The sequence below is a fragment of the Peromyscus maniculatus genome, chromosome 22, assembly GCF_049852395.1.
Source record: "Peromyscus maniculatus bairdii isolate BWxNUB_F1_BW_parent chromosome 22, HU_Pman_BW_mat_3.1, whole genome shotgun sequence".
Taxonomy (NCBI): Eukaryota; Metazoa; Chordata; class Mammalia; order Rodentia; family Cricetidae; genus Peromyscus; species Peromyscus maniculatus.
In genome coordinates this window covers 62,802,291-62,830,045 of record NC_134873.1, presented here as the reverse complement: position 1 = coordinate 62,830,045, position 27,755 = coordinate 62,802,291, and positions in this window count along the sequence as shown.

Below are 27,755 nucleotides of genomic sequence, written 5' to 3'. Positions count from 1 at the left end.
AAACTGGAGCTTATCTTCAGTCCAATACACTGTACTTGCTGGGAACAGACGGGAATGCTACTTTCATTGTGTATGGCCAGAATAGCACAAGAGAGGTGTTCTTTCCCTGAATTAACACTTGCTGCTAGCCCTGGAAACTGAATGTGATTCAACTCACTTTAGGAAGTTTAATTGAACCCTAGTTTGCCATACAAGAAAAACACTCTGCTTTTAAGAAAAGGACATTTTTGTCCTCTAATGTGTTTCCAATAGGGCCAGTACAGTGAGCTAGCTCGAAAAAAAACAACTCTGCTTCCTACACAAACGGGATATATCTAGTTCAACTCAGTATTGGAAAGGAAGTCAAACCGGAGCTTCTCTTCTGGGCAATACACTTACTTGCTGGGAACAGACAGGAATGCTATTTACACTGTGTAGCATCAGAATAGCACAAGACTTGTGTTCTTACCCTGAATTATTACTTGCTGCTAGAACTTGAAACTGAATGTAATTCAGCTCCCTTTAGGAAGTTTAAATGAACCCTTATTTGCCATACAAGTAAAACAATCTCCTTTGGAGAAAAGGGCATTCTTGCACTCATCATTGTTTCCAATAGGGCCAGTACAGTGAGCTAACTCAAACAAAAGAACTGTGCTTCGTACACAAACAGGGCATATCTAGCACAACTCAGTATGGGAAACAAAGTAAAACAGGAGCTACTCTTAGTCCAAAACACTGTACTTGCTGGGAAAAGATACGAATGCTATTTGCATTGTGTATGGCCAGATAAGCGCAATAGAGGTGTTCTTGCCTTAAATTAACACTTGCTGCTAGCAATTGAAACTGAAAGTGATTCAACTGCATTTAAGAAGTTTAATTGAAACCTAGTTTGCCATACAAGAAAACACTCTGCTTTTGAGAAAAGGGCATTCTTGCACTCTACTGTGTTTCTTTTATGGCCAGTACAGTGAGCTAGCTGAAAACAAAAGAACTGTGCTTCCTCCAAAAACTGGGCATATCTAGTTTACTCAGTATTGGAAACTGAATAAAACAGGAGCTTCTCTTCAGTCCAATACACTGTACTTGCTGGGAATAGACGCGAATGGTTTTTGCACTGTGTATGGCCAGAATAGCACAAGAGTGGTGTTCTTACCCTGAATGAACACTTTCTGCTAGCAATTGAACCTGAATTAGATTCAACTGAGTTTAGGAGGTTTAATTGAAACCTAATTTGCCATACAAGAAAAACACTCTGCTCTTGAGAAAAGGGCATTCTTGCACTCTACTGTGTTTCCAATAGGGCCAATACAATGAGCTAGCTCAAAACAAAAGAACTGTTCTTCCTACACAAACGGGGCATATCTAGTTCAACTCAGTTTTGGAAACTAAGTAAAACCGGAGCTTCTCTTCAGTTCAATACACTTACTTGCTTGGAACAGACACGAATGCTATTTGCATTGTGTATGGCCAGAATAGCACAACAGTGGTGTTCTTACCCTGACTTAACACTTGCTGCTAACACTTGAAACTGAATGTGATTCAACTCGCTTTACAAAGTTTAATTGAACCCTAATTTACCATACAAGAAAAACACTCTGCTCTTGAGAAAAGGGCATTCTTGCACTCTACTCTGTTTCCAATAGGGCCAGTACAGTGAGGTAGCTCAAAACAAAAGAACTGTGCTTCCTACACAAACGTGTCATATGTAGTTCAACTCAGTATTGGAAACTAAGTAAAACGGAAGCTACTCTTCAGTCCAATACACTCTACTTTTTGGGAATGGTTGCGAATGCTATTTGCACTGTGTATGGCCAAAATACTACAAGAGTGGTGTTCTTATGCTGAATGAACACTTGCTTCTAGCACTTGAAACTGAACATGATTCAACTCCGTTTAGGAATTTTAATTGAACCCTAGTTTGCCATACAAGAAAAACACTCTGCTCTTGAGAAAAGGGCATTCTTGCATTCTACTGTGTTTCCTATAGGGCCAGTACAGTGAGCTAGCTCAAAACAAAAGAACTGTGCTTCCCAAACAAACAGGGCATATCTAGTTCAACTCAGTATTGGAAACTAACTAAAACAGGAGCTTCTCTTCAGTCCAATACACTGTAATTGCTGGCAACAGACGAAATGCTATTTGCACTGTGTATTGTCAGAATAGTACAAGAGTGGTGTTCTTACCCTGAATTAACACTTGTTGCTAGAACTTGAAACTGAATGTGATAAAACTCCAGTTAGGAAGTTTAATTGAAACCTAGTTTGCCATACAAGAAAAACGCTCTGCTTTTGAGAAAAGGACATTCTTGCACTTTACTCTGTTTCCAATAGGACCAGTACAGTGAGCTAGCTCAAAAAAAAAAAAAGAACTGTGCTTCCTCCATAACGGGGCATATCTAGTTCAACTCAGTATTGGAAAGTAAGTCATACAGGAGCTTCTCTTCAGTCTAATACACTTACTTGCTAGGAACAGACCCGAATGCTATTTTCAATATGTATGGCCAGAATCGCACAATAGTGGTGTTCTTACCCTGAATTAACACTTGGTGCTAGCACTTGAAACTGAATGTGATTCAACTCCATTTAGGAAATTTAATTGTACACTAGTTAGCCATACAAGAGAAACCCTCTGATTTTGAGAAAAGGGCATTCTTGAACTCTACTCTGTTTCCAATAGGGCCAGTACAGTGACCTAGCTCAAAAAAAAAAAAAAAAGAACTGTGCTTCCTACACAAACAGGGCATATCTAGTTCAACTCAGTGTTAGAAACTAAGTAAAACAGGAGCTTCTCTTCAGTCCAATACACTTACTTGATGGGAACAGACACGAATGCTATTTGCACTGTGTATGGCCAGAAAACCACAAGAGTGGTGTTCTTATGCTGAATTAACACTTGCTGCTAGCACTTGAATCTGAACGTGATTCAACTCCTTTTAGGAATTTTAATTGAACCCTAGTTTGCCATACAAGAAAAACACTCTGCTTTTGAGAAAAGTGCATTCTTACACTCTACTGTGTTTCCAAAAGGCCAGTACAGTGAGCTAGTTCAAAACAAAAGAACTGTGCTTCCTCCCCAAACAGGGCATATCTAGTTCAACTCAGTATTGGAAAGTAAGTCAAACAAGAGCTTCTCCTCATCAAATACACTGTACTTGCTGGGAATAGATGGGAATGCTATTTGCACTATGTATGGCAAGAATAGCAACAGAGTTGTGTTCTTTACCTGAATTAACACTTGTGGCTAGCACTTGAAACGGAATGTGATTCAGCTCCATGTAGGAAGTTTAATTGAAGCCTGGATTGCCATACAAGAAAACACTCTGCTTTTGAGAAAAAGGCATTCTTGCGATCTACTGTGTTTCCTATAGGGCCAGTACAGTGAGCTAACTCAAAACTAAAGAACTGTGCTTCCTACACAAACGGGGCATATCTAGTTCAACTCAGTATTGGAAACTAAGTAAAACAGGAGCTTCTCTTCAGTCCAATACATTTACTTGCTGGGAACAGACTCGAATGCTATTTGCAATGTGTATGTCAAGAATAGCACAAGAGTGGTGTTTTTCCTGAATTAACACTTGCTGCTTGCACTTGAAAAGGAATGTGATTCAAGTCCGTTTTGGAAATTTAATTGAACCCTAGTTTTCCATAAAAAAAACACTCTGCTTTTGAGAAAAGGGCATTCTTGCACTCTACTGTGTTTCCTACAGGGCTAGTACAGTGAGCTAGCTAAAACAAAAGAACTGTGCTTCCTACACAAACGGGGCATATGTAGTTCAACTCAGTATTGGAAAGTAAGTCAAACAGGATCTTCTCTTCATCCAATACACTGTACTTGCTGGCAACAGTCACGAATGCTATTTGCACTGTGTATGGCCAGAATAGCACAAAAGTGGTGTCCTTACCCTGAATTAACACTGGCTGTTAGCACTTGAAACTGAATGTGATTCAACTCCATTTAGGAAGTTTAATTGAACCCTAGTTTGCCATACAAGAAAAACACTCTGCTTTTGAGAAAAGGGCATTCTTGCAATCTACTGTGTTTCCTACAGGGCCAGAACAGTGAGCTATCTCAAAAAAATATAAGTGTGCTTCGTACAAAAACGGGGCATATCTAGTTCAACTCATTATTGGAAAGTAAGTCAAACAGGAGCTTCTCTTCAGTCCAACACACTGTATTTGCTGGGAAAAGTCACGAATGCTATTTGCACTGTGTATGGCCAGAATAGCACAAAAGTGGTGTCCTTAACTTGAATTAACACTGGCTGCTAGCACTTGAAACAGAATGTGATTCAACTCCATTTAGGAAGTTTAATTGAACCCTAGTTTGCCATACAAGAAAAACACTCTGCTTTTCAGAAAAGGGCATTCTTGCAATCTACTGTGTTTCCTACAGGGCCAGTACAGTGAGCTATCTAAAAACAATATAAGTGTGCTTCGTAAAAAAGCGGGGCTTATCTAGTTCAACTCAGTATTGGAAAGTAAGTCAAACAGGAGCTTGTCTTCAGTCCAACACACTGTACTTGCTGGGAACAGACACGAATGCTATTTGCACTGTGTACGGCCAGAATAGCACAAGAGTGGTGTTCTTACCCTTAATTAACACTTGCTGCTAACAGTTGAAAATGAATTTGATTCAACTCCATTTAGGAATAATAATTGAACCCTGGTTTGCTGTACTTGTAAAACACTCAGCTTTTGAGAAAAGGGCATTCTTGCACTCTACACTGTTTCCAATCGGGCCTGTACAGTGAGCTAGCTCAAAACAAAGAACTGTGCTTCCTACACAAACGGGGTATATCTAGTTTACTCAGTATTGGAAACTAAGTAAAACAGGAACTTCTCTTCAGTCCAATTTGCTTACTTCCTGGGAACAGGCGTGAATGCTATTTTCACTGTGTATGGCCAGAATAGCACAAGAGTGGTGTTCTTACCCTGAATTAACACTTGCTGCTAGAACATGAAACTAAATGGGATTCAACTCCCTTGAGCAAGTTGAATTGAAACCTATTTTGCCATAAAAGAAAAACAGTCTGCTTTTGAGAAAAGGGCTTTCTTGGGAACAGACGCGAATGCTATTTGCACTGTATAGGGCCAGTGTGGTGGTAATCTAATTGTACTGAAATATTATTTTGATTGTATGTTAATAAATAAAGTTGTCTGCGGATCAGAGCTATTAGAGCCATATCAAGAGTGTGGCGGTGGTGGCACACGCCTTTAATCCCATAGATATCTGTGTGTTCAGGGTCAGAGTTATTAGAGCCATAGCAAGAGTGTGGAGGTGGTGGCACTCGCCTTTAATCCCATAAGATCTCTGTGTGTTCAGGGATACAGTCAGCATTGGAGACATATGCCTTTAAGACCTAGGGGGCTGTACATTCAGACAGTGACGAGGCAGTCATGTGTTTGGGTTTACAACCAATGAGAAGGCAGAACAACATACTATAAAAAAATGAACCGACAGGAAGTAGGTCTCTTTTCGCGAAGCTGGGACAGCAGGAAGAAGCGTGAGATTTTAGTTCTGAGCTCTGACTTCTCGGCTTTCTCTTTTACATTGTTTCTGTGTTTCTTATTTAATAAGACGGTTGGTTACATCTACTTCTGGCGCCCAACGTGACAAGAATCCATTAAAAACTGCTTGGCTTGGCGGCAGGTCCACTTTCCCGCAAGGGCGGCAGGCGGCCCGCGGCGGCGGCGGTGGCGGCGGCGGCCCGCGGCGGCCGGCGGCGGCCCGCGGCGACGGCGGCGATCAGCTTCTTAGTCCGAGCAGAGGCTTCTTAGCCTGGGTCTAGTTCTGCTTGCCCTCAGGCTGGACTATTGGGGAGCTGCTTGCTTAAATCCTGCTTGCTTAAAGCCAGTGCTACAAACAACTCAGACCTGCCCTGACGAACAGGGCCCTGCCTGTAAATTCAACGCACGTGGTCGGAGCTTAAGGAAGTCAGACCCAAGCCTTGACTTGGCACAAGAGGGAACACGTGGCTGCATTTAAACTTTAGCCAGCTACGCTTTCTTGTTCTCTCTCTCTCTCTCTCTCTCTCTCTCTCTCTCTCTCTCTCTCTCTTTCTCTTTGGATTTACACCTGGGACACAGGGTGGCTGCTTTGAAAATCCCCTCGAATTTCTACTGTTCTACGCAGATTTGGTAAGTCATAATATATCAGATATTTTAAAGGAAACTATCTAAAAGAGAATTTTTTTTGACATTAGAAAACAAATGGGTTTTATGTGTACATTGGAAGAAAATTGGTTTTTGTTCGAAATTTTAGTCAGTCTGGCAATGGAACAACTATATAATATTAGTATTGGTGGAATTATGCACCTTATCACTATAATAATCCACATTTTAATATTTAAAAAGATAATCAATTTAAGTGCCAGGATAACAACTTTAGAAGAACTTGTTAAACCTGTAAAAATTCAGACAGAAGAAATTAAAAGTGAAGTTGTTTCAAGTCGGGATCATATGGTTGTAGAAAGAAAGCCTGTTTTCACACAGTCACCCTTAATTTATCCTGTAACCATACAGCAGATGCCTGATTAAATGGCTACACAAAATAATTGGGCTCCAATTGAAATGTTGGATTTAAAAAGATTTAAGGAGGCAATAGTATCTTATGACATGCATTCCCCATATGTAAAGCAAATGTTAAACTCTTGGTCAACATATAATAGGATAGTACCACAGGACTGGCAGGACCTTGCACAAGGTGTTCTGGAACCCAGCCAGAGACTTCAATTTCTGACTTGGTTTAAGGAGGAGGCTAAAAACATAGAAAAACAATGGAGGGATAAAGGAATACAAGTTTGCCAGGATCAGCTTATGGGTGAAGGCCAATATGCTTCAGCACAAACACAATGTTTATATGATGTCCAAACCCTAATTTTATGTCGAACGGCAGCCTTGAATGCATGGGACAAAGTTGAGGAACCAGGAAAAAAATCTGAGTCATTTACAAAGGTGAGGCAAGGCCCAAAAGAGTCTTTTACAGATTTTTTACAAAGACTGGCTTCAGCAGTAAAGAGAATGGTCTTGGATTCAGAAGCTAGTAAGGCAATAATTGAATCTTTGGCCTTTGAGAATGCGAATGCAGCATGCAAAAGAATAATCAGGCCATTAAGGGCAAGATCTGCACCTATGGAAGATTGGATTAGAGAAACAATTAATGATGAAGCTGATGAGCATGATGATACATGGGTAGGAGAAGTAATTTCAAAAGGTTTGAGGAGTGTTAGATGTTTTGGTTGTGGAAAGCAAGGACATTTGAAAAGGGACTGTAGACAGGTCATTCCCAGAAACAATGTTTCTTCAAGGAACAATGGCAACAGAATGCCCCTTCCTTCTGGAGTATGCAGAAGGTGTGGTAAGGGAAAACACTGGACCAACGAATGTAGATCAACAAAGGACAGACAGGGTAATCCTTTGCCTCAGTCTTCGGGAAACTCCCAGAGGGGCCTCAGGCAGGCCCCCACTGCAAATCCAGTTCAAACCATTCCTGCAGCCATAGAGGAAATGCCTGCTCTGGAGAGCGATTAAATAACCAAATGCCTATTGGAATAAATCATGCTGGTCAGGATGATGAAACAGAGAGAATAGAAAATTCAGGAGAAAACATAAAGAAAATTTTTTGGCAAACTTCTATTAATGAACAAAGACCAAAATTAACAATAAAAATAAATGGTGTTTTGTTGTCTGGTCTGGTAGACACAGGTGCGGACGTTACCATAATTGCACCAGAATTTTGGCATCCAACTTGGCCTCTTCAGGAGGTAAACGTTCAACTGTTAGGAATTGGGACATTATCTCAGGTGAAACAGAGTGCAAGATGGCTCGAATGTATAGGTCCAGAAGGACAGAGAGGAAAATTTAAACCATATGTCGCTAACATAACTATGAACCTGTGGGGTCGAGACTTGTTGCAACAATGGAATACTCAGATTAACATCCCTCCAATCTCAGAAACAAATCATAAACTAGCACATGTTACTGAGAGAAATATTAGAAGATCTTGTTCTAATGAGTGGTCACCAGCCATCCATATTATACAAGAACAGGGCACAATAACTGATGATCTTCCAAAGACACCAACAGCTCTACCTTTAAAATGGTTAACAGACAAGCCTGTATGGGTCCAGCAATGGCCTTTAACAACAGAGAAACTCCAGGCTTTAGAAGAGCTGGTAGAAGAACAGTTAAATGCTCAGCATATTGAAGAATTAACCAGCCCTTGGAATTCTCCTGTATTTGTTATTAAAAAGAAATCTGGTAAATGGAGAATGGTAACAGACCTTAGAGCAATTAACAAAGTAATTCAGCCAATGGGCTCTCTACAATCTGGGATGCCTTTGCCTACTCTGTTACCAAAAGGATGGCCTCTCATAGTTATTGATTTAAAAGACTGTTTCTTTTCAATACCCTTACAAGAAAAAGACAGAGAAAGATTTGCTTTTACAGTGCCTACTTATAATAATTCTCAACCGGTTAAAAGATTTCAATGGAGGGTCCTCCCGCAGGGAATGTTGAATAGCTCAACTCTGTGCCAATATTTTGTGCAACAGCCATTGGAAGTGATACGTAAAAAATTTCCTAAATCTATAATTTATCATTATATGGACGATATTTTACTAGCTGACTCAAATGCAGATACTTTAGAAAGAATGTTTGAAGAAGTAAAGAAAATTTTGCCTTGCTGGGGATTACAAATTGCTCCTGAAAAGATACAAAGAGGATATTCTATTAATTATTTAGGATATAAAATAGAGCTACAAAAAATTAGACCCCAAAAGGTGCAAATTCGGAGAGATAGACTACAGACTCTTAATGACTTTCAAAGATTATTTGGAGATATTTCTCATCTACGAACTATTGTTGGGGTAAAAAATGATGAACTGACTAATTTGTTCAAAACCTTAGAAGGTGACAAGGACTTAAATAGTCCAAGAGAATTATCACCTGAAGCTGAGAAAGAATTAGCCTTGGTAGAAAAGAAAGTGCATGAAGGACACGTGAATCGTATTGATCCAAAGCTGGATTGCATCTTGGTTATCTTACCTTCTAGGCGTTCTCCTACTGGAATATTAATGCAGAGGGAAGATATTATATTGGAATGGATATTTTTACCAAATAAACCAAATAAAAAATTAAAAACTTATGTGGAAAAAATCTCTGACTTGATTTACAAAGGAAAACTGAGACTTCGTCAATTAGCAGGCATAGACCCAGCAGAAATTGTTGTACCATTAACTAAGGAGGACATTGAAAAATTATGGACAGAAAGTGAACCTTGGCAAAGAGCTTGCAGTAATTTTTTGGGAGAAATTAACAGCAAATATCCCAAAAGCAATAGAATTGATCTTATAAAGAGAGCTGATTGGATCTTGCCTCGAATTGTACAGCAAAAACCCATATCTGGAGTTCGTACATTTTATACAGATGCCAACAAAGAAGGAAAGGCAGGTTACAAATCAGAAAATTTAAGTAAAGTGGTTCAAAGTCTGTATAATTCAGTTCAAAAATCAGAATTGTATGCTATTCTGTTGGTATTAATGGATTTTTCAGAACCTCTCAACATAGTAACTGACTCTCAGTATGCTGAAAGAGTGGTGTTACATATTGAGACTGCAGAATTTATCCCTGATGCTTCAGAATTAACTTCACTATTTATTCAATTACAAGATACCATCAGGAAAAGGAATCATCCTTTATATATAACTCACATTCGATCCCATACTGGTCTGCCAGGCCTTCTAGCACAAGGCAATGATAAGATTGATAAATTATTGATAGGAAATGTGCTGGAGGCCTCAGAATTTCATAAAAAACATCACGTCAATAGTAAAGGTTTAAAAAAGAATTTTTCCATAACCTGGCAACAAGCCAAAGAAATAGTAAAGAAATGTCCTACTTGTTCCTTCTATAATCAAACGCCATTACCAGCAGGATGTAACCCAAAGGGTACTCAGAGAAATGAAATCTGGCAGATGGACGTGTTTCACTTTGCAGAATTTGAAAAATTGAAATATGTACACCACACTATCGATACTTATTCAGGATTTCAATGGGCAACTGCTTTGAGTTCTGAAAAAGCTGATTCTGTAATCACTCATTTGCTAGAAGTTATGGCCATCATGGGTATACCTGCACAAATCAAAACTGACTATGCTCCATCATATGTCTCTGTTAAAATGAAACAGTTTTTTGCTTATTACAATATAAAGCATATTACAGGCATACCACATAATCCTACAGGTCAAGCAGTTATAGAAAGATCAAACAGAACTCTAAAGGATATGCTAAATAAACAGAAATGGGTTACAAAAACCCCCAGAAATAGACTGCATAATGCTCTTCTAACTTTGAATTTTCTGAATGCCAATGAGAAAGGAACAACAGCTGCAGAGAGACATTGGATAATAGAAAAAACTACAGAATTAAATCAGCCTATATACTTTAAGGATGTGCTGACCTCAGAATGGAAACCAGGGTATGTATTACATTGGGGACGAGGTTTTGCTTTTGTTTCTTCAGGAGAAGATAAGCTGTGGGTACCATCAAAATTGATAAAGGTTCGATTTGAACAAGAGAGACCTCTTAATTGAGGAGGTGATAGTTCATCAACCAGCATGAACATCCAATTTAAACTAACTTGTATCAATAACACATGCCTTTTCATTTAATCAGATAATAACTTGTCAAAAGGAAACATCCCCAAAATTAGTATTGGGGAAAGGTTTTTGTTTTTGTCTTTTAGGAGAATGAAGGTTAAGGAATCTGAAGAACACTGGACAAATGAGACAACTGAAGAAAAGGGACAAATCATCTATCCCAAGAAACAGAGTGAAACAGTGTATGGGTATATATTATCTAAAATTTTTTTTATGTCTTCCTAAATGTTTGTTTCTGCTTTACTCTAAAGATTTAACACTATTGTTTTTCGAATAGTCCCAGTTCAATTAAAATTTAAAGCTGACTTTGGAGTTGGAGAATGGCTCTCTCCTTCTTTAAAATCAAGCATGTTGTTAAAAGGAAAATGCAAACTCCCTTATCATGCCAGAATAAGAGCCATCTTCTGCTATGGTACAGGACAAAAGCAAAATTAATTAAGGGACTATTCTATTACTAATCTCAACTCTTTTGATTCTATTCTGATTCTTTAAACTTTTCTTAAAGTATAAATTTTATATCAAAATTTACAAGATTAATATATATATATATATATATATATATATATATATATATATATATATATATACATTTTAAACTTTGTTAAGATATGAATGGTCACATAGTGTACTAACTAATTCTAGAAAAAAGGCTAGCTGCATATATATGTTTTTGTGTTCGAGTCTCTTATCAGTTTTCTGCAGGAAATCACGGCCAGGCCTAACATCAACTGACGTCTCCAGAAAGAAGATGGGGCCCCACAACAACAACAATTCCACGTGGACAATAATAATATCATTACGCTGACAAACATCATCCATAGATCAGCTTTGAACTACAAGGTGCTCAGAGCAATTTTGAGATGACTAGCTGAGATGATCCAGTCTCAAAGACTACTTGAATAAGGACTTGAGATAAACCCTGAACTTTGGCATTATACACAGACTGGATAATGAAGGATATAGTTACCTCTCCTAGAATTTGACAATTAACCTAAAATTTTTCTTTCAGGATAAAGAAAACTTCGCCCATACCCAGCAGGAAGCAATTTTAAGAATACGACGCCCACATTCCCAAAGAGGTGGTGTGGGGCGGGTGGTTTTTTGGTCTTTTTAATGGGTTTTGGGTCTGGGATAATTTTCAGTAAATAGGGGGGTTGGTTACAAGTTATTGTCAAGGGTTATGTAAAAGGCTAAGCAAAAGAGATTAGATTTAAGGTTCTTGTTTAAAAAAAAAAGAAAGAAAGAAAAGAAAAAGACAATTACTAATTTTAAATACTTTACATTGGATTGGATTGTTTTATATTGTATACAAATTTGAAATTGATATTATTAGCAAATGCTATATGTATATTTCTAATTGTATTTATACCATTCATTTAACAATGTAATGCAAATTTCTGATCCTTGAATGTTATTATTATCAACTATTAGGATATAAAGAAATGAAAGCTAGCAGTTAGACATTATCATAGAACTTGTAGTCATATTAGATATGTTTTAAAAATTGAGCAGAGATGTTTTAGACAGGTCATCTTCAAACCCTTCAGAGGTCTACAGAATATGGCATTTAAAATATTTTAATAACTTAGAAAATTTTTCTTTTTTTGAGACATGTCGGCTCCTGGCAGTACCAATCTACTTTAGAGAAAATATGGGCATTGAAGAAACTGCATATGGAGTCAACTTTCATTCTGGCAAAAGTTAGCCACTGGACAACAAAGTATCCTCTAATCAACAGGACAAAATGGACAGACAGATCACGAAACAAAAGACTACTGATTCTTGCCAAAACAAGTGTGGTTATGGCTTTATCATAAGGCATCTTCTGAGGCCAGGACAATATGGCCCCATCCCTGAAGTGGCCTTCACATCCAGAAAAGGTACAGTGCCCTTTTCTTCGAAGGCAGCTTAACAGGCAGAGGGCCGATGGATTCTGTTGTACAATGGAACAGCAGCGGAAAGCTCATGCCTCTCAAAAGTAGACTGGCATTTAATAGAGGGATGTAGAGAAGAAGGGGATGCTGAGATGAAGCCATATATACACAGCCAAGAAGAATGGACAGCTGAATTAAAAAACTGTCAACAATTTCCAGAATTTAAAATCCTGAATCATGACAGGACACTAGTGGAATTCAGGTGTTTCTGGTACATGGACTGCTCTCACCCAATGTGAGGTTGAACTGTTGACCTTGTGTACATCCTACTTCACAAATGAGTCTGTCAGATACACTAAGCCTATAGGCTGAAGATGATGCCCCAACACTGCGGAGAAACCTCAGGTGACTGCCCAGGCAGCTGGCTGTTTCTGTCAACTCACAAATTTTTTGGAAGTTGCTTGCATGCACTTCCTGTTTTTATTTTTGTTAGCTAATATTATTCCCTTCTTGGGTCTCTGAGGGAGTTGAAGATTAGTTAGTTATGGTTGAAGATTAGTTAGTTATAGTTGAACATTAATTAGGATAGAAAGTACATTAGATACATCTTGGAATTACCAAAATAGGATAGATAATGGAATTATTTTCTCTGATTTGTCAAATACCTGTTTAGGTATTTATTACTTGTATATATTGTATATAGTTATTGTACTTTTGTATATAGTTTTTCTTTGGTTAGTTATAACCTTTTGCTTTTTTTCTTTTTATTAAAATAGAAAAGGGGAAATGTGGTGGTAATCTAATTGTACTGAAATATTATTTTGATTGTATGTTAATAAATAAAGTTGTCTGGGGGTCAGAGCTATTAGAGCCATATCAAGAGTGTGGCGGTGGTGGCACACGCCTTTAATCCCATAGATATCTGTGTGTTCAGGGTCAGAGTTATTAGAGCCATAGCAAGAGTGTGGCGGTGGTGGCACACACCTTTAATCCCATAAGATCTCTGTGTGTTCAGGGATACAGTCAGCATTGGAGACATATGCCTTTAAGACCTAGGGGGCTGTACATTCAGACAGTGACAAGGCAGTCATGTGTTTGGGTTTACAACCAATGAGAAGGCAGAACAACATACTATAAAAAAACGAACCGACAGGAAGTAGGTCTCTTTTCGCAAAGCTGGGACAGCAGGAAGAAGGGTGAGATTTTAACTCTGAGCTCTGACTTCTCGGCTTTCTCTTTTACATTGTTTCTGTGTTTCTTATTTAATAAGATCGTTGGTTACATCTACAGGCCAGAATAGAACAAGAGTTGTATCCTTACCCTGAATTAGTACTTGCTGCTAGAACATGAAACTGAATGTGATTCAATTCCCTTTTAGGAAGTTTAATTGAACACTAATTTGCCATGCAAGAAAAACCCTCTGCTTTTGAGAAAAGGGCATTTTTACACTCTACTGTGTTTCCTGGTAGGCCAGTACAGTGAGCTAGCTAAAACAAAAGAACTGTGCTTCCTACACAAATGGGTCATATCTAGTTCAACGCAGTATCGTAAAGTAAGTCAAACAGGAGCTTCTGTTCAGTCCAATACTCTGTACTTGCTGGGAACAGACAAGAATGCTATTTGCACTGTGTATGGCCAGAATAGCACAAGAGTGGTGTTCTAACCCTGAATAAACACTTGCTGCTAGCACTTGAAAATGAATGTGATTCAATTCCGTTTAGGAAGTTTAATTGGAACCTAGATTGCCGTACATGAAAAACACTCTGCTTTTGAGAAAAGGGCTTTCTTGGACTCTACTCTGTTTCCTATTGGGACAGTACACTGAGCTAGCTCAAAACAAAAGAACTGTGCTTCCTACACAATCAGGGCATATCTAGTTCAACTCAGATTGGAAACTAAGTAAAACAGGAGCTTCTCTTCAGTCCAATACACTGTACTTGCTGGGAACAGACGCGAATGTTATTTGAATTGTGTATGGACGGAATAGAACAAGAGTGGTATTCTTTCCCTGAATTAACACTTGTTGCTAGCACTGGAAACTGAATGTCATTCAACTTCTTTAAGGAAGTTTAATTGAACCCTAGTTTGCAAAACAAGAAAAACACTCTGCTTTTGAGAAAAGGGCATTCTTGCACTTCTGTGTTTCCTATAGGTCCAGTACAGTGAGCTAGCTAAAAACAAAAGAACTGTGCTTCCTACACAAATGGGCCATATCTAGTTCAACTCAGAATTGGAAACTAAGTAAAACAGGATATTCTCTTCAGGCCAATATATTGTACTTGCTGGGAATAGACGCGATTGCAATTGAACTGTGGATAGCCAGAATAGCACAAGAGTGGTGTTCTTACCCTGAATGAACACTTGTTGCTAGCATGTGAAACTGAATGTGATTCAACTCCGTATAGGAAGTTAAATTGAACCCTACTTTGCCATACTGGAAAACACTCTGCTTTTCAGAAAAGGCCATTCTTGCACTCTACTCTGTTTCCAATAGGGCCAGAACAGTGAGCTGGCTCAAAACAAAAGAACTGTGCTTCCTACAAACGGGGCATATATAGTTCGACTCAGTATTGGAAACTAAGTAAAACAGAAGTTTCTCTTCAGTCCAATACACTTACTTGGTTGGAACAGACGCGAATGCTATTTGCACTCTGTATATCCAGAATAGCACAAGAGTGGTGTGCTTACCCTGCATTAACACTTGATTCTAGCACATGAAACTGATTGTGATTCAACTCCTTTTAGGAAGTTCAATTGAACCCAACTTTGCCATACAAGAAAACCACTCTGCTTTTGAGAAAAGGGCATCTTGCACTTTGCTGTGTTTCCTATAGTGCCAGTTTAGTCAGCTAGCTCAATACAAACGAACTGTGCTTCCTACACAAACGGGGCATATCTAGTTCAACTCAGTATTGGAAAGTAAGTCAAACAGGAGCTTCTCTTCATTCCAATACACTGTACTTGCTGGGAACAGACATGAATGCTACAGGTGCTGTGTATGGCCAGATTAGCACAAGATGGGTGTTCCTACCCTGAAGTAACACTTGCAGCTAGCACTTGAAACTAAATGTGATTCAACTCTCTTTAGGAAGTTTAATTGAACCCTAGTTTGCCGTACAAGAAAAACATTCTGCTTTTGAGAAAAGGTCATTCTTGCACTCTACCATGTTTCCAATAGGGCCACTACAGTGAGCTATCTCAAAACAAAGAATTGTGCTTCCTACACAAAAGGGGCATATGTAGTTCAACAGAGTATTGGAATCTAAGGAAAACAGGAGCTTCTCTTCAGTCAAATACACTGTAGTTCCTGGGAACAGACGTAAATGCTATTTGCACTGTGTATTTCCAGAATAGCACAACAGTGGTGTTCTTACCCTGAATTAACACTTGCTGCTAGCACTAGAAACTGAATGTGATTCAACTCCTTTTAAGAAGTTTAATTGAACCCTAGTTTGCTATAGAAGAAAAACACTCTGCTTTTGAGAAAAGTGCATTCTTACACTCTACTGTTTTTCCTATAGGGCCAGTACAGTGAGCTAGCTCAAAACAAAAGAACTGTGCTTCTTCCACAAACTGGGCATATCTAGTTCAACTCAGTATTGGAAAGTAAGTCAAAGAGGAGCTTCTCTTCAGTCCAATACACTGTACTTGCTGGGAACAGACGAGAATGCTACATGTGCTGTGTATGGCCAGATTAGCACAAGAGTGGTGTTCTTACTCTGAATTAACACTTGCTGCTAGCACTGGAAACTGAATGTGATTCAACTCCGTTTAGGAAGTTTAAATGAACCCTAGTTTGCCATACAAGAAAAACACTCTGCTTTTGAGAAAAGGGCATTCTTGCACTCTACTCTGTTTCCAATAGGGCCAGTAGAGTGAGGTAGCTCAAATCAAAAGAACTGTGCTTCCTACACGAACGGGGCATAACTAGTTCAACTCAGTATTGGAAACAAAGTAAAACAAGACTGTCTCTTCACTCCTATACACTTACTTGCTGGGAACAGATGCGAATGTTATTTGCACTGTGTAGGCCAGAATAGCACAAGAGTGGTGTTCTTACCCTGAATTAACACTTGCTGCAAGCAATTGAAACTGAATGTGATTCAACTCCGTTTAGGAAGTTTAATTGAACCCTAGTTTGCCATACAAGAAAAACACATCTCTTTAGAGAAAAGGGCTTTCTTGCATTCTACTGTGTGTATTATAGGGCCAGTACAATAGGCTAGCACAAAAGAAAAGAACTGTGCTTCTTCCACGAACGTGGCATATCTAGTTCAACTCAGTATTGGAAAGTAAGTCAAACAGGAGCTTCTCCCCATCCAATACACTTACTTGCTGGTAACTGAAGCGAATGCTATTTGCATTGTGTATGACCAGAAGAACACAAGAGTTGTGTTCTTACCATGATTTAACACTTGCTGCTGGCACTTGAAACAAAATGTGATTCAACTCCGTATAGGAAGTTTAATTGAACTCTAGTTTACAATACAAGAAACACACTCTGCTTTTGATAAAAGGGCATCCTTGTACTCTTCTGTGTTTCCTATACGGCCAGAGGAGTGAGCTAGCTCAAAACAAAAGAACTATGATTCCTACACAAATGGGGCATATCTAGTTAAACTCAGTATTGGAAACTAAGTTAAACAGAAGCATCTCTTCAGTCCAATACACTGTACTTTTGGGAAGAGACAGGAATGCTATTTGCACTGTGTACTGCCAGAGTAGCACAAGAGTGGTATACTTACCCTGAATTAACACTTGCTGCTAGCACTTGAAACTCAATATGATTCAACTCTGTATAGGAAGTTTAATTGAACCCTAGTTTGCCATACAAGAAAAACATTCTGCTTTTGATAAAAGGGCATTCTTGCACTCTACTCTGTTTCCAATAGGGCCAGTACAGTGAGCTAGATCAAAACGAAAGAACTGTGCTTCCAATACAAACTGGGCATATCTAGTTCAACTCAATATTGGAAACTAAGTAAAAGAGGCGCTTCTCTTCAGTCCAATACACTGTACTTCCTGGGAACCGACTCGATGCTATATGACTGTGTATGGCCAGAATGGCACAAGAGTTGTGTTCTTACCCTGAAATATCACTTGCTGCTAGCACTTGAAACTGAATGTGAATCAACTCCGTTTATGAAGTTTAATTAAACCCCAGTTTGCCATACAGGAAAAACACTTAGCTTTTGAGAAGAGGACATTCTTGCATTCTACTGTGTTTCCTATAGGGTCAGTACAGTGATCTAGCTCTAAACAAAAGAACTATGCTTCCTACACAAACAGGGCATATCTAGTTTAACTCAGTATTGCAAACGGAGTAAAACCTGTGCATCTTTCAATCCAGTACACTTACTTCCTGGGAACAGACGCGAATGCTATTTGCACTGTGTATGGCCGGAATAGCAGAAGAGTGGTGTTCTTACCCTGAATTAACACTTGCTGCTAGCACTTGAAACTGAATGTGATTCAACTCCGTTTAGGAAGTTTAATTGAACCCTAGTTTGCCATAAAAGAAAAACACTCTGCTTTTGAGAAAAGGGTATTCGTGCACTCTACTCTCTTTCCAATAGTGCCAGTAGAGTGAGCTAGTTCAAAACCAAAGAACTGTGCTTCCTACACGAACGGGGCATAACTAGTTCAACTCAGTATTGGAAAGTAAGTAAAACAGGACTGTCTCTTCAGTCCAATACACTTACTTGCTGGGAACAGATCCGAATGCTATTTGCACTGTGTATGGCCAGAATAGCACAAGAGTGGTGTTCTTACCCTGAATTAACACTTGCTGCAAGCACTTGAAACTGAATGTGATTCAACTCCGTTTAGGAAGTTTAATTGAACCCTAGTTTGCCATACACGAAAAACACTTCTCTTTAGAGAAAAGGGCATTCTTGCACTCTACTGTGTTTATTATAGGGCCAGTACAGTCAGCTAGCTCAAAAGAAAAGAACTGTGCTTCCTCCACAAATGGTGCATATCTAGTTCAACTCAGTATTGGAAAGTAAGTCAAACAGGAGCTTCTCCCCATCCAATACACTTACTTGCTGGTAACAGAAGCGAATTCTATTTGCACTGTGTATGACCAGAACAGCACAAGATTTGTGTTCTTACCCTGAATTAACACTAGCTGCAAACACTTGAAACAGAATGTGATTCAACTCCGTTTAGAAAGTTTAATTGAAACCTAGTTTGCCATACAAGAAAAACACTCTGCTTTTGAGAAAATGGCATTCTTACACTCTACTGTGTTTGCTATAGGGCCAATACAGTGATCTAGCTCAAAACAAAAGAACTGTGCTTCCTACACAGACAGGGCTTATCTTGTTCAACTCATTATTGGAACTAAGTAAAAAAGGAGCTTTTATCAGTACAATATACTTACTTGCTGAGACAAACGCGAATTATATTTGAACTGTGCTTTGTCCACAAACTGGGTATACCTATTTCAAATCAGTATTGGAAAGTAAGTCAAACAGGAGCTTCTCTTCAGTCCAATACACTGTACATGCCCGGAACAGACTCGAATGCTATTTGCATTGTGTATGCACAGAATGGCACAGAGTTGTGTTCTTACCTTGAATTAAAACTTGCTGCTAGCACTTGAAACTGAATTTATTCAACTCCATTTATTAAGTATAATTGAACCCTAGTTTGCCATACAAGAAAAACACTCTGCTTTTGAGAAAAGGCCATTCTTGCACTCTACTCTGTTTCCAAGAGGGCCTGTACAGTGAGCTAGCTCAAAATAAAATGACTGTGCTTCCTACACAAACGGGGCATATAGAGTTCAACTCAGTATTAGAAAGTAAGATAAAGAGGAGCTTCTCTTCAGTCCAATAAAACTGTACTTGCTGGGAACAGACGCGAATGCTATTTGCACTGTGTATGGCCAGAATAGCAAAAGAGTGGTGTTCTTAGCCTGTATTAGCCTTGCTGCCGAATTTGAAACTGAATGTGATTCAACTCTGCTCAGGAATTTTAATTGAACCCTAGTTTGCCATACAATAAAAACACTCTGTTTTTGAAAAAAGGCCATTCTTGCACTCTACTGTGTTTCCAAAAGGGCCAGTAGAGTGAGATTGCTCAAAACAAAGAACTGTGCTTCCTACACAAACAGAGCATATCTAGTTCAACTCAGTATTGGAAAGTAAGTAAAAGAGAAGCTTCTCTTCAGTCCAATACACGGTACTTGCTGGGAACAGACGCGAATGATATTTGCACTGTGTTTGGCCAGAATAGCACAAGAGTGGTGTTGTTACCCTGAATTATCACTTGCTGGTAGCACTTGGAACTGAATGTGATTCAACTCCGTTTAGGAAGTTTGATTGAACCCTAGTTTGCCATACAAGAAAAACACTCTGCTTTTGATAAGAGGGCATTCTTGCACTCTACTGTGTTTCCTATAGGGCCAATACTGTGATCTAGCTCAAAACAAAAGAACTGTGCTTCCTACACATACGGGGCTTATCGAGTTCAACTCAGTATTGGAAACAAAGTAAAAAAGGAGCTTCTATCAGTACAATACACTTACTTGCTGGGAACAGATGCGAATGATATTTGCACTGTGTATGGCCAGAATTGCACAAGAGTGGTGTTCTTACCCTGAATTAACACTTGCTGCTAGCACTTGAAACTGAATGTGATTCAACTCCCTTTAGGAAGTTTAATTGAACCCTAGTTTGCCATACAAGAAAAACACTCTGCTTTTGAGAGAAGTCCATTCTTGCACTCTACTCTGTTTCCAAGAGGGCCAGTAAAGTGGGCTAGCTCAAAATAAAATGACTGTGCTTCGTACACAAACAGGGCATATATAGTTAAATTCAGTATTGGAAAGTAAGATAAAGAGGAGCTTCTCTTCAGTCCAATACACTGTACTTGCTGGGAACAGACACGAATGCTATTTGCACTGTGTATGGCCAGAATAGCAAAAGAGTGGTGTTCTTACCCTGTATTAGCCTTGCTGCCGAATTTGAAACTGAATGTGATTCAACTCTGCTGAGGAATTTTAATTGAACCCTAGTTTGCCATACAAGAAAAACACTCTGTTTTTGAGAAAAGGCCGTTCTTGCACTCTACTCTGTTTCCAAAAGGGCCAGTACAGTGAGATTGCTCAAAACAAAGAACTGTGCTTCCTACACAAACGGGGCTTATCTAGTTCAACTCAGTATTGGAAACTAAGTAAAACAGAAGCTTCTCTTCAGTCAAATACACTGTACTTGCTGGGAACAGACGCGAATGATATTTGCACTGTGTTTGGCCAGAATAGCACAAGAGTGGTGTTCTTACCCTGAATTATCACTTGCTGCTAGCACTTGGAACAGAATGTGTTTCAACTCCGTTTAGGAAGTTTGATTGAACCCTAGTTTGCCATACAAGAAAAACACTCTGCTTTTGATAAGAGGGCATTCTTGCACTCTACTGTGTTTCCTATAGGGCCAATACAGTGATCTGGCTCAAAACAAAAGAACTGTGCTTCCTGCACAAATGGGCCTTATCTAGTTCAACTCAGTATTGGAAACAAAGTAAAAAAGTAGCTTATCTAGTTCAACTAAGTATTGGAAACTAAGTAAAAAAGGAGCTACTATCACTACAAAACACTTACTCTCTGGGAACCGACGCGAATGATATTTGCACTGTTTATGGCCAGAATAGCACAAGAGTGGTGTTCTTTCCCTGAATTAACACTTGCTGCTAGCACTTGAAAAAGAATGTGATTCAACTCCGTTTAGGAAGTTTAATTGAACCCGAGTTTGCAATACATAAAAACACTCTGCGCTTGAGAAAAGGGCTTTCTTGCACTCTACTCTGTTCCCTATAGGGCCAGTACAGTGAGCTAGCTCAAAACAAAAGAACTGTGCTTCCTACACAAATGGGGCATATCTAGTTCAACTCAGTATTGGAAACTGAGTAAAACAGGAGCTTCTCTTCAGTCCAATACACTGTACTTGCTGGGAACAGACATGAATGCTACTTGCACTGTGTATGGCCAGAATAGCACAAGAGTTCTGTTCTTACCCTGAATTAACACTTGCAGCTAGCACTTGAAACTGAATGGTGATTCAACTCCCTTTAGGAAGTTTAATTGAACCCTAGTTTTCCATACACAAAAACACTCTGCTTTTGAGAAAAGGGCATTCTTGCACTCTAATCTGTGTCTAATTGGGCCAGTACAGTGAGCTAGCTCAAAACAGAAGTACTGTGCTTCGTCCACAAACTGGGCATATCTATTTTAAATCAGTATTGGAAAGTAAGTCAAACAGGAGCTTCTCTTCAGTGCTAAACACTGTACTTGCTGGGAACAGACTCAAATGCTATTTGCACTGTGTATGCACAGAATGGCACAGTATTGTGTTCTTACCCTGAATTAAAACTTGCTGCTAGCACTTGAAAGTGAATTTGATTCAACTCCGTTTAGGAAGTTTAATTGAACCCGAGTTTGCAATACAAGAAAAACACTCTGCGCTTGAGAAAAGGGCTTTCTTGCACTCTACTCTGTTCCCTATAGGGCCAGTACAGTGAGCTAGCTCAAAACAAAAGAACTGTGCTTCCTACACAATCGGGGAATATCTAGTTCAACTCAGTATTGGAAAGTAAGTCAAAGAGGAGCTTCTCTTCAGTCCAATACACTGTACTTGCTGGGAACAGACGCGAATGCTATTTGCACTGTGTATGGCCAGAATAGCACAATAGTGGTGTTCTTACCTTGAATTAACATTTGCTGCTAGCACTTGAAAGTGAATTTGATTCAACTCCGTTTAGGAATTATAATTGAACCCTAGTTTGCCATACAAGAAATACACTTTGCTTTTGAGAATATGCCATTCTTGCACTCTACTCTGTTTCCAATAGGGCCAGTACAGTGAGCTAGCTCAAAACAAAGAACTGTGCTTCCTACACAAACGGAGCATATCTAGTTCAATTCAGTATAGAAACTAAGTAAAACAGGAGCTTCTCTTCAGTCCAATACACTGTACTTGCTTGGAACACACTCGAATGCTATTTGCACTGTGTATGGCCAGAATAGAACAAGAGAGGTGTTCTTACCCTGAATTAACACTTTCTCTAGAACTTGAAACTGAATGTGATCAACTCCGTTTAGGGAGTTTAATTGAACCCTAGTTTGCCATACAAGTAAGACACCCTGCTTTTAGAAAAGGGCATTCTTGCACTCTACTGTGTTTCCTATAGGGCCAGTACAGTGAGCTACATCAAAACAAAAGAACTGGGCTTCCTACACAAACGGGACATATCTAGTTCAACTCAGTATTGGAAACCAAATAAAACAGGAGCTTGTCTTCAGTCCAAAACACGGTACTTGCTGGAAACAGACGCGAATGCTATTTGCACTGTGTATGGCCTGAGTAGCACAAGAGTGATGTTCTTACCCTGAATTAACAACTGCTGCTAGCACGTGAAATTGATAGTGATTCAACTCCGTTTACGAAGTTTAATTGAACACTAGTTTGCCATACAAGAAAAAGACTCCGCTTTTGACGAAAGGACATTCATGCACTCTACTGTGTTTCCTATAGGGCCAGTACAGTGTGATAACTCAAAACAAAAGAACTGTGCTTCCTACACAAACGGGGCATATCTACTTCAACTCAGTATTGGAAACTGAGTAAAACAGGAGCTTCTCTTCAGTCCAATACACTGTACTGGCTGGGAAGAGACACGAAAGCTATTTGCACTGTATATGGCCAGAAGAGCACAAGTGTGCTGTTCTTAGCCTGAATTAACACTTGCTGCTAGAACTTGAATCTCAACGTGATTCCACTCCGTTTAGAAAGTTTAATTGAACCCTAGTGTGCCATGCAAGAAAAACACTCTGTTTTAGAGAAAACAGCATTCATGCACTTTACTGTGTTTCCTATAGGGCCCGTACAGTGAGCTAGCTCAGAACAAAAGAACTGTGCTTCCTACACAAACGGGCCATATCTAGTTCAACTCAGTATTGGAAACTGAGTAAAGCAGGAGCTTCTCTTCAGTCCAATACACTGTACTGGCTGGGAATAGACGCGAATGCTATTAGCACTGTATATGGCCTTAATAGCACAAGTGTGCTGTTCTTAGCCTGAATGAACACTTGCTGCTAGAACTTGAATCTCAACGTGATTCCACTCGGTTTAGGAAGTTTAATTGAACCCTAGTGTGCCATGCAAGAAAAACACTCTGTTTTAGAGAAAACAGCATTCTTGCACTCTACTGTGTTTCCTATAGGGCCCGTACAGTGAGCTAGCTCAGAACAAAAGAACTGTGCTTCCTACACAAACGGGGCATATCTACTTCAACTCAGTTTTGGAAACTGAGTAAAACAGGAGCTTCTCTTCAGTCCAATACACTGTACTTGCTGGGAACAGACAGGAATGCTCTTTGCACTGTATATGGCCAGAATAGCACAAGTGTTCTGTTCTTAGCCTGAATGAACACTTGCTGCTAGAACTTGAATCTCAACGTGATTCCACTACGTTTAGGAAGTTTAATTGAACCCTAGTGTGCCATGCAAGAAAAACACTCTGTTTTAGAGAAAACAGCATTCTTGCACTCTACTGTGTTTCCTATAGGGCCCGTACAGTGAGCTAGCTCAGAACAAAAGAACTGTGCTTCCTACACAAACGGGGCATATCTACTTCAACTCAGTATTGGAAACTGAGTAAAACAGGAGCTTCTCTTCAGTCCAATACACTGTACTGGCTGTGAACAGACATGAATGCTACTTGCAATGTGTATGGCCAGAATAGCACAAGAGTTCTGTTCTTACCCTGAATTAACACTTGCAGCTAGCACTTGAAACTGAATGGTGATTCAACTCCCTTTAGGAAGTTTAATTGAACCCTAGTTTTCCATCCAAAAAAACACTCTGCTTTTGAGAAAAGGGCATTCTTGCACTCTAATCTGTGTCTAATTGGGCCAGTACAGTGAGCTAGCTCAAAACAGAAGTACTGTGCTTTGTCCACAAACTGGGCATATCTATTTTAAAACAGTATTGGAAAGTAAGTCAAACAGGAGCTTCTCTTCAGTCCTATACACTGTACTTGCTGGGAACAGACGCAAATGCTATTTGCACTGTTTATGCACAGAATGGCACAGTATTGTGTTCTTACCCTGAATTAAAACTTGCTGCTAGCACTTGAAACTGAATGTGATTCAACTTCGTTTAGGAAGTTTAATTGAACCCTAGTTTGCCATACTAGAAAAACACTCTGCTTTTGAGAAAAGGGCATTCTTGCACTCTACTCTGTTTCCTAAAAGGCCAGTACCGTGAGCTAGCTCAAAACAAAAGAACTGTGCTTCCTACACAAACGGGGAATATCTAGTTCAACTCAGTATTGAAAAGTAAGTCAAACAGGAGCTTCTCTTCAGTCCAATACACTGTACTTGCTGGGAACAGACACGAATGCTATTTGCACTGTGTATGGCCAGAATAGCACAATAGTGGTGTTCTTACCTTGAATTAACATTTGCTGCTAGCACTTGAAAGTGAATTTGATTCAACTCCGTTTAGGAAGTATAATTGAACCCTAGTTTGCCATACAAGAAAAACACTTTGCTTTTGAGAAAAGGCCATTCTTGCACTCTACTCTGTTTCCAATAGGGCCAGTACAGTGAGCTAGCTCAAAAAAAAAAAAAATAACTGTGCTTCCTACAAAAAGTGGACATATCTAGTTCAACTCAGTATTGGAAAGTAAGTCAAAGAGGAGCTTCTCTTCAGTCCAATACACTGTACTTGCTGGGAACAGACGCGAATGCAATTTGCACTGTGTATGGCCAGAATAGAACAAGAGAGGTGTTCTTACCCTGAATTAACACTTTCTCTAGAACTTGAAACTGAATGTGATCAACTCCGTTTAGGGAGTTTAATTGAACCCTAGATTGCCATACAAGTAAGACACCCTGCTTTTGAGAAAAGGGCATTCTTGCACTCTACTGTGTTTCCTATAGGGCCAGTACAGTGAGCTACCTCAAAACAAAAGAACTGTGCTTCCTACACACATGGGGCATATCTAGTTCAACTCATTAATGGAAACTAAGTAAACAGGAGAATCTCTTCCGTCCAGTACACTTATTTGATGGGAACAGACACGAATGCTATTTGCACTATGTATGGCCAGAATAGCACAACAGTGGTGTTCTTACCCTGAATTAACACTTGCTGCTAGAACTGGAAACTTAATGTGATTGAACTCCCTTCAGGAAGTTTAATTGAACCCTAGTTTGCCATACAAGAAAAACACTCTGCTTTTGAGAAAAGGGCATTCTTGCACTCTACTCTGTTTCCAATAGGGCAGTATACTGAGCTAGCTCCAAACAAAAGAACTGTGCTTCCTACACAAACGGAGCCCATCTAGTTCAACTCAGTATTGTAAACTAAGTAAAACAGGAGCTTATCTTCAGTCGAATACACTGTATTTGCTGGAAACAGACGCAAATGCTATTTGCTCTGATATGGCCAAAATAGCACAAGAGTGGTATACATATAATGAAATAACACTTTCTCCTAGGACTTGAAACTGAAAGTGATTCAACTCCCTTTAGGAAGTTTAATTGAACCCTAGTTTGCCATACAAGAAAAACACTCTGATTTTGAGAAAAGGGCATTCTTGCACTCTAATGTGTTTCCTATAGGGCCATTACAGTGAGCTAGCTCTAAACAAAAGAAATGTTCTTCCTCCCCAAACGGGGCATATCTAGTTCAACTCAATATTGGAAACTACGTAAACCAGGAGCTTCTCTAGAGTCCAATACACTGTACTTGCTGGGAACAGATGCGAGCGCTATTTGTACTGTGTATGGTCAGAATAGCACAAGAGTGGTGTTCTTACCCAGGATTAACACTTGCTGTGGGAACTTTAAACTGAAAGTGATTTAACTCCGTTTAGGAAGTTTAATTGAATCCCAGTTGGTCATTCAAGAAAAATACTCTGCTTTTGAGAAAAGGGCATTCTTTCACTATACTCTGTTTCAATAGGGCCAGAACAGAGAGCGAGCTCAAAACAAAAGAACTGTGCTTCCTACACAAACGGGCATATCTAATTCAACTCAGTTTTGGAATCTAAGTAGAACAGGAGCTTCTCTTCAGTCCAATACACTGTATCTCCTAGAAACAGACACGAATGATATTTGCACTGTTTATGGCCACAATAGCACAAGAGTGGTGTTATTTCCCTGAATTAACACTTGCTGCTAGAACTTGAAACTGAATGTGATTCAACTCTCTTTGGATTCTTAATTGAACCCTAGTTTGCCATACTAGAAAAACACTCTGCTTTAGAGAAAACGGCAATTTTGCACTCTACTGTGTTTCCTATAGGGCCAGTACAGTGAGCAAGCTCAAAACAAAAGAACTGTGTTTCCTACACAAACAGGGCATATCTAGTTCCACTCAGTTTTGGAAAATAAGTCAAATAGGAGCTTCAATTCAGTCGAATACACTGTACTTGTTGGGAACCAAAGCGCATGCTATTTGCACTGTGTATGGCCAGAATAGCAAAAGAGAGGTGTTTTAACCTGAATTAACACTTGCTGCTAGCACTTGAAACTTAATGTGATTCAACTACATTTAGGAAGTTTAATTGAACCCTAGTTTGCATTACAAGAAAAAAACTCTGCTTTTGAGAAAAGGGCATTCTTGCACTCTACTGTGTTTCCTATAGGGCCAGTATAGTGAGGTAGCTCTAAACAAAATAACTGTGCTTTTTACAAAAACGGGGCATATCTAGTTCAACTCAGAACTGGAAACTAAGTAAAACAGGAGATTCTCTTCAGTCCAATACACTGTACTTGCTGGGAACAGACGTGAATGCTATTTGCACTGTGTATGGCCAATTGCACATGAATGGTATTATTAACCTGAATTAACACTTGCTACTAGCACGGGAAACTGAATGTGATTCAACTCCGTTTAGGAAGTTTAATTGAACTCTAGTTTGCCATACAAGAAAAACACTCTGGTTTTGAGAAAAGGGCATTCTTGCACTCTACACTATTTCCAATAGGGCCAGTACAGTAAGCAAGCTCAAAACAAAGAACTGTGCTTCCTACACAAACGGGGCATGTCTAGTTCAACTCAGTATTGGAAACAAATTAAAATAGGAGCTTCTCTTCAGTCCAATACACTGTACTTGCTGGGAACAGACACGAATAATATTTGCACTGTGTAAGGCCAGAATAGCACAAGAGTGGTATTCTTACCCTGAATAAACACTTGCTGCTAGAACTTGAAACTGAATGTGATTCAACTC